Raw genomic sequence first — 7,071 nt, forward strand, 5'->3', positions numbered from 1 at the left:
ATCTTCATAATTGTATACATAAATATTCCCTCTTACTGTTTCTTATCTTGACATTTGACGGCCTCTTACTGTGCTCTAGTATCTTGTCTGGTAATTTTCTTATTAAATTAGTCATCCTTATATATCTTAAATTAAAAAAACTTGCTACTTATAGGTGTTATTACTAAATTTAGAAAGAATGTTTTAGCCAGGTTCATACATCTATTATTAAATATTCTTGCCTATTCATAGAATCACATGGACTAATTGCTAACTACACTCAATTTTGATAACTTCTTAATTCTTGTTCAAATATTTTTAAAAGCTTTGTATAATTATTTTAAAAGAAAGATAATGTTGACCCTTTAGTTTCCAAGCAATAGAAATGAAAAATCATACCTTTCTGCAAAGTAAATTGGCAATATGTATCAAAAGTCTTAAAAAATGTTAATACTTTCTAATGTAGCAATTTTCTATGTAGGGATTTATATTAAGGGGGAAAATCATGGATACGCCCAGGGATTCACCTACAAAGCTAGTCATGAAGGCATTATTAATGGAAAAAATATGTAAATAATAAAAATGCCAAATTATAGAATTAGATAAATTATGGTATGTTCTTATAATGGAATACTATATATTCATTTAAAAATCACATTTGGAATATATACCAACATAGGAAAATATTCACAATATATTAAGTGAGCAAGGTAGACTACAAAATTATATTGCAGATTGATCCAAATTAAACAAATACACATGCATATATATATATACAGTAAAGATAGAAGAATACATCGAACATCAAGAGTGTTAAATAGTTAACTCAGGGTGATGGGGTTATAGGTCATACTTTTTCCTCATTGGATTTTTCTATATTTTAAATATTTTATAAAATAGACATTCTTATAAAATAGAAACCATTTGGGAGAAATTTTATATATATTTCTGAGGTGAGAGAAAGGCATAAACTCTTTAAGAAGTGGACCAGAGAAGTACCATCTTGAGTAATTCTAAGTAAATAACATTCTCTTTCTAGTCTTCATAGACCAGGAACCTGAATGACTTCAGTGGTCAGGGAGGAAAAATGCTAACAGTTTCGATCAGGGTAGTCAGCCAGATGTCCAGGGGAGGTGCCCAGCGTAAACACATCTTCCTGTCTTTCCTTTTCACTGCTTGCCAGAAAGAGGGGTGGAAACATAACATGATGGCCTTTCTTTAGAGGATTTGTCAGCATGGAGTTGAAATCTCATTATCTTTCTAGGGAGACGCTTAAAAATGGAAGCTATCTATAACTGCCTCTGACAATAAACCTCCTTTGAAGCTTCAAATCATCAGAAAGCCAACAGCAAACTTGTATACATCCTGCAAAGTTTTTTGATAGTAATAAATATTTAATGACATTAATTATTATTTTGGCATCAAAAACAAAATGAAAGATTTTCTACCTGTGCCATCCCTTTAAGTAGATAAATTTATTAAGAAAAATCTAAATTATGTCATGAACTATAAACTCTTCTAGGTGGAAAGAACCTTAGCTTATCTACTTCACAAGTGATGTAGCCAATTAAGCCATTTCTTTAACCAATACTTTAAATGTATCATTAAAACAATTTATAAATTTATGTAAAATGAATAATTAGTGATTGGTTAGTAATGGTGCTTTATTTTAGTAAAAGATTTCTTGAAACTGCAGAATTGTATAGCTAACCTATGACTCACTTAACCACTCTTTTGGAAAGCCTTGCACATAATTTATGAAACCACACCAGACCCAGGACCACGATGCATTACCAGAGTTTCTCCAGCTGAGGTTTTGTGCTTGGTGGGGAGGACAAACACCATCTACAAAGAATTGGCTTCTTTATAAACCCAAACTTATAACCTATAAAGTTATGCATGTATATACATGTATATGATTTTGGTAAATTCAATAATTAAATGATCATTTGCCTTTTTATTTCTGATAATTCTTGAATTTTAGAAGTTCCTACTACTTCAGCCATAATGTTACCTGTTTTGCTGAACTGTAAACACTTAATGAACAAAAGGGACTATTATTTAAAATAGTGGTTTTAACACTGTAGGTTGTATTACAGATGATGAAATAAAATTAGTGGGTCATGACTAACGTTAGGAAAATTTAACAAAAGAATAGATTAAAAGATGAAGATGCAGTACACATTAGAAGTATACAAAACTATTTTGTAAGACTTTTGTTTCAGTTATATATTTATGTATACTGGGTTGCAATATGATATGTGATTTTAAATAAGGATATGTTATGTATTGTTTTGAAAATAAACATGCCCCATGAAATCCTATTTGCAACTTGGGATATTTTTCCTTAATATTCCTATATAGTGATTTCTGTATTATTCGATTATCTACCTAAGACACATCCTATATTAAAAGCAAGCAAGAAAGAGACAGCAAAGTAAATTTCTGAATATGTTTTTAAATCCTTCTTGAAAGTATCCATACAGTATATGCTTCTTTATGGTACTTCATGTATCTATTCTCTCTGTGTCTCTATAGAGAGAGATGATGAGATAGAGATAAAGATATAGAGATAGAGATAGATAGAGATAGAGATAGAGATAGAGATAGAGATAGAGATAGAGATAGAGATAGAGATAGAGATAGAGATAGAGATAGAGATAGAGATAGAGACAGAATAGAACCTTCTATGTGCCTGCTGCTAGAGATGTAAAGATAGTAAAGCAAGCCCCTCTGAGGGTAAAATCCTAGTAGGGGGCACTACAAATAAGCTAACAAACAATAAACTAATAATGCGCTAACAGTTTTAACAAGTGTAACTGATAATCTAGAGATATATCTCCAGTTCAGTGACAAAAGTGCAGATTTTGATTTCAATGAAATTCTAATTTTCAGATGAATGAAAAGAATGGGAATCAATCTAATAGTAAACATTTTTATATAGCATTAGAACCTTAAAAATCTTGAAAATTTCTAGACTTAATGAAATTTAATTGTTTTTAATCAAGAGATGCAGTGACCTATGACATAATAGAGTGAGAGGATGACCCACTTACTTAATTCAACAAACATTAATTGAATACTTTCCATGTGCCAGGCATGGTAACAGGAGCCAAAGAAACAAAGGTGAATACAATACACTTTTGGTGGCCACAGTTAATTGCTGCCTAGTACGGAAAGCTAACATAAGAACAGATAATCATCGTGCAATTAGCATAATTAAAAAGGGGGATGCCAGGTGTAATGGTGACACATGAAAAGGAGTGGTCAGCTCCTTGGAAGATACACAGCATTTCAAGGAACGCAAGTAGTGAGTGGGAGCTAGGAGTTTCACAGGAGGAGAAAGGCAGAAAGACAGTCCAAGCTGAGAGAACCACCTCTTCAAGAGCATGTATGAGCATGGCATGTTTAGGCAACTACAAGAAGGTACTACTACTAGATTCTAGGATGCAGAATCAAAATGAAGCTGGGGAGGCAGATCCAGCCACACAAGGAAAGAACCTTTTATGCGGAGGGCTTTTACTTTATTCCACAGACAATGAGGATACAGATAATGTACAAGGTTTTAGCCAGGGAGTGACTTAAGTCAACTCTGGCAACAGCGTGGGAATTAATTGAAAGGGAAAAGAACTTAAAGACCTAGAAAACAACGGGCTGGGTACTTTGATCTCACACACTTGACCACTAGCACGTTCTGTGACCCAGGACACTCTGATATGAGGAAAACCTACATGTAATATTTTTATCTTGCAAAGCTGATAATGCAGAGAATTTAGAAGTTCTGTAGGTATAAACAGTAGTTTCACAGTTAGGAAGCTGTGAAGCATCTCTCATAAGAGTCCTATGGTATTATAAGCTTATTCACCCTTGGGCTTATCAACATTAAATCAGCATACGAAGAGTCCTCTTCATATGGGTATATGCTTCTGAATCACTGTGGAAAAAGCCTTCTGCAGGCTCTAGGTTTGGGGAGTAAGGTCCTACAGCTGGGAGCAAGCACCTGGGTTTCCATTTGAGGAATGCTCCTCTACTCCTTGCTCGATATAAATCTTCCAAAATCTAATGATTACTCACAGCTGCATTTATCTCTTCCTCTTTCCTCTAAATTTTGCCCCTTCAAAGCCAATACTTCTTTTAATAATAATAGCAATTTTATGTATTAGGTGTTATTTTAAGTGCTAAACATAGTTTCAAATGATTAAATTCTCATATCAATATGATGAGGTGAGAACTATCACTATCGTCTTTGTTCAGGCTGCTAAAACAGAATACCATAGAGTGGGTGTCTTATAAGCAACAAATACTTATTTGTCACAGTTCTGGAGGCTGGGAAGTCCAAGATCAAAGCAGATTCCATATCTGGTGAGAGCTCGCTTTCTAGTTCATAGACATAATCACTTCCCAAATGTCCCACATCCAAATAGCATTACATTAGGGACTAGGTTTCAACATAATAATTTTTTGGGGGGGGGAAGGGGACACAAACATTCAGTCTCTAGCAATTATCTTCATTTTTTTGGAGGAGGAAACAGCAAGGTACCCAAGATTTGAAACTGAAGCACAGCTACCAATCAAACCCCAGCCATCTGGCTCTGGAGTAGATATTTTTAATCGCCATAATTTGCTGCCACCCACAAGTCTCAATTTAAAAAGGTACCCAGTCAGAACAAGGAACCAGGACATCAAATATTGCTTTACGGAAAACTTTTCTTGAATATTCCTTTTTTATAAACTCCAAAATCCTGTAAGGTTTGCCCTGGTGTCCAGTTGTTGCGCTTTATATACATGGTTTGCATTGGTTCAACAATCTTAAGAAATACACCTCCTCATACCATGTTTGGAAGTATAGTTCAGTCAAAAACCGTTCACCAATGTTTTTTTACAGTTTAACCAAATTCTCACAATTAAGATCTTTCTATAAGAATTCCGTCAGAACATGAGACATATATAAGAATTTGTAGCTCATTAAAATTTTTTTCCTTTATTACTCAAGGTTGAAATGAAACCTTTTCTGCAAGATTAGCAGTAAGAGCAAATGTCATGTTCTCTATCGATAAAAAAAAAGTCAGTTGCATTAATCTTTTTATCTTGTCATTAGGTCATAAGTCACCAATCCTTTTGTGAGAGGGAACTTCTATTCCCTGAAGCTTTTAAAGATATAACAGTAACAGCAAGTTATTTTTTAAAAATCAATCTACCATATATAGGTTCCAGAATCTACTTACTGCTTGAAGCACCCCTGACCCTGCCCATTCTTGAACGTCTCCTATATTAGTTTTGGAATCTGAGCTTTATTTCCAGAAACGGTGAATTATTCAGATAGGAAAAAAAAAAATCCACTGGCACTTAGCTCCTTATGGTTTTTAAAAATTTCTTCTTTAGGTGAGCAAATCTCAGAACTTTATGGACCTGTGATTCTGAGTAAAATATATACTAAAATGTTTCTCATTTAAAGACTTTCAAAAATTCACGTGAATGACAGAGGTCAAAACTTTCAGCAAAAGAATTTTGTGAAAATTATTGCCAATGCTTCAAAGTGAGAGGACAAGAAAGGTGGGTGGAGAAGAATCTGTTTTCTTTAATTGCTAACGGAGTGGTTTATTCATTGGCAAGACCTATGTCAGCCCACTGAAAAGCAGCAGGGTGCTTTCAAGTTCCCTCCGGCGGGGTGGAATGGTGGGGGGAAGTAGGTGCTTATTCTGCCTTGTACACTGAATGCAGGTTGAAAATATTAAGAATTAACATGCAATCCTTTCACCTGGCAATCACTCACCTCTGCTAGGGTAAAATAATGCTAAAGAAAGGAAAGAAAGAAGGAGGGAGGGAGGGAGGGAGGGAGGGAGCCGGGACGATGCTGGGTGTTGGAAGGCAACCATTTTATAGCGTGATGGATTCATTCAAAGAAATTGGAAGGAAGGAAGGAAGGAAGGAAGGAAGGAAGGAAGGAAGGAAGGAAGGAAGGAAGGAGAGAAAGAGAGAAAGAGAGAAAAAGAAAGAAATTAGCACACAAAAGTAAGGATATGCCACTTTTACATTCTGAGCTCCGTCCGCGGTGAGCAGGCCACGGTCAATACAGAGGGACAGAATGATTTATCATGGAAGTCAAACTGTATTTGGATTACAGCACGGCCATCTACAAGTTGTGTAATCTTGCCCAACTACCTAATGTCTTGGTACGCGTATCTAGAAAACTGGAATTATCCTAACTTTTAAGATTGGAAGAGAACTGAGTGAGAGAAGCGTGTGAAAATAGCTGGCCCCGGCGGCTCCCAGTAACCTAGTTTGCCTTTTTCCTTTGGCGTATCTATGGCGGCGGTTGGTGGCCTCGTCCCCCGCCGTCTCCAGCAGCTTATTCGTACAGTGTAGGTACTAAACTGGACGGTCACCTTTCTCCTTGTGGGAACTTCTGCCTTTTTCATTCTGCCTAGCAGCCCAAGTCTAGACTGGTAGGGTTAACTTCGAGCTCCGTTTACAGAGTTGTAGGGTTGGGGAGAAACGCCAAGGAATGCTCCACGCCTGCCTTTCCAGTCCGTCAAGAGGTGAGCACCAAACAGCTGTTTTGTGCCCGGTATCAGAGTCAGGGTGGGGAGGAGGAGGGGAGCGCGTCTGACACCCAGACTAAGATTCCTGAGCTCGCTCCGCTCCTCTTGGGCTCCGGGAAGAGCCCTGAGCAGGGCAGGAGTCTGGGCGCGCAGTGGACCCGGAGAGGCTGCAGGGCGCCCGAGCGGTCGGACGGGGGAGCGAGAGCTAAAGCTTGCGGAGATCGCGGAGCAGAAGCGAGGGCGACCGCGGCCGAGAAGCTGACGCCGCTTCCAGCCCGCCGGGCCTGGGGAGGCGGAGCAGGCGGCGCCGGGGAGGCGGGGGCGGGGGCGGTGTCTCCCCGAGCTGCGCAGGCGTTGCTCGCACCTTGTTGATTAGTCAGTGCTGGGAGCGCTGCTATGGCGTTTCTCAGACCCGCGGCTCCTCCTCACACGCTCGAGGCGGAGGGAAGGAGGGGTAAGAGGAGGAGGAGGAGAGCCGGCGGCCGCCGCAGCTGCAGACCCGGGGCCAGAGGAGGAGGAGGAACGGGAGCAGCCGCCGCCACCCGGGCCG

The sequence above is a fragment of the Pteropus alecto genome, unplaced genomic scaffold (genome assembly GCF_000325575.1).
Source record: "Pteropus alecto unplaced genomic scaffold, ASM32557v1 scaffold146, whole genome shotgun sequence".
Taxonomy (NCBI): domain Eukaryota; kingdom Metazoa; phylum Chordata; class Mammalia; order Chiroptera; family Pteropodidae; genus Pteropus; species Pteropus alecto.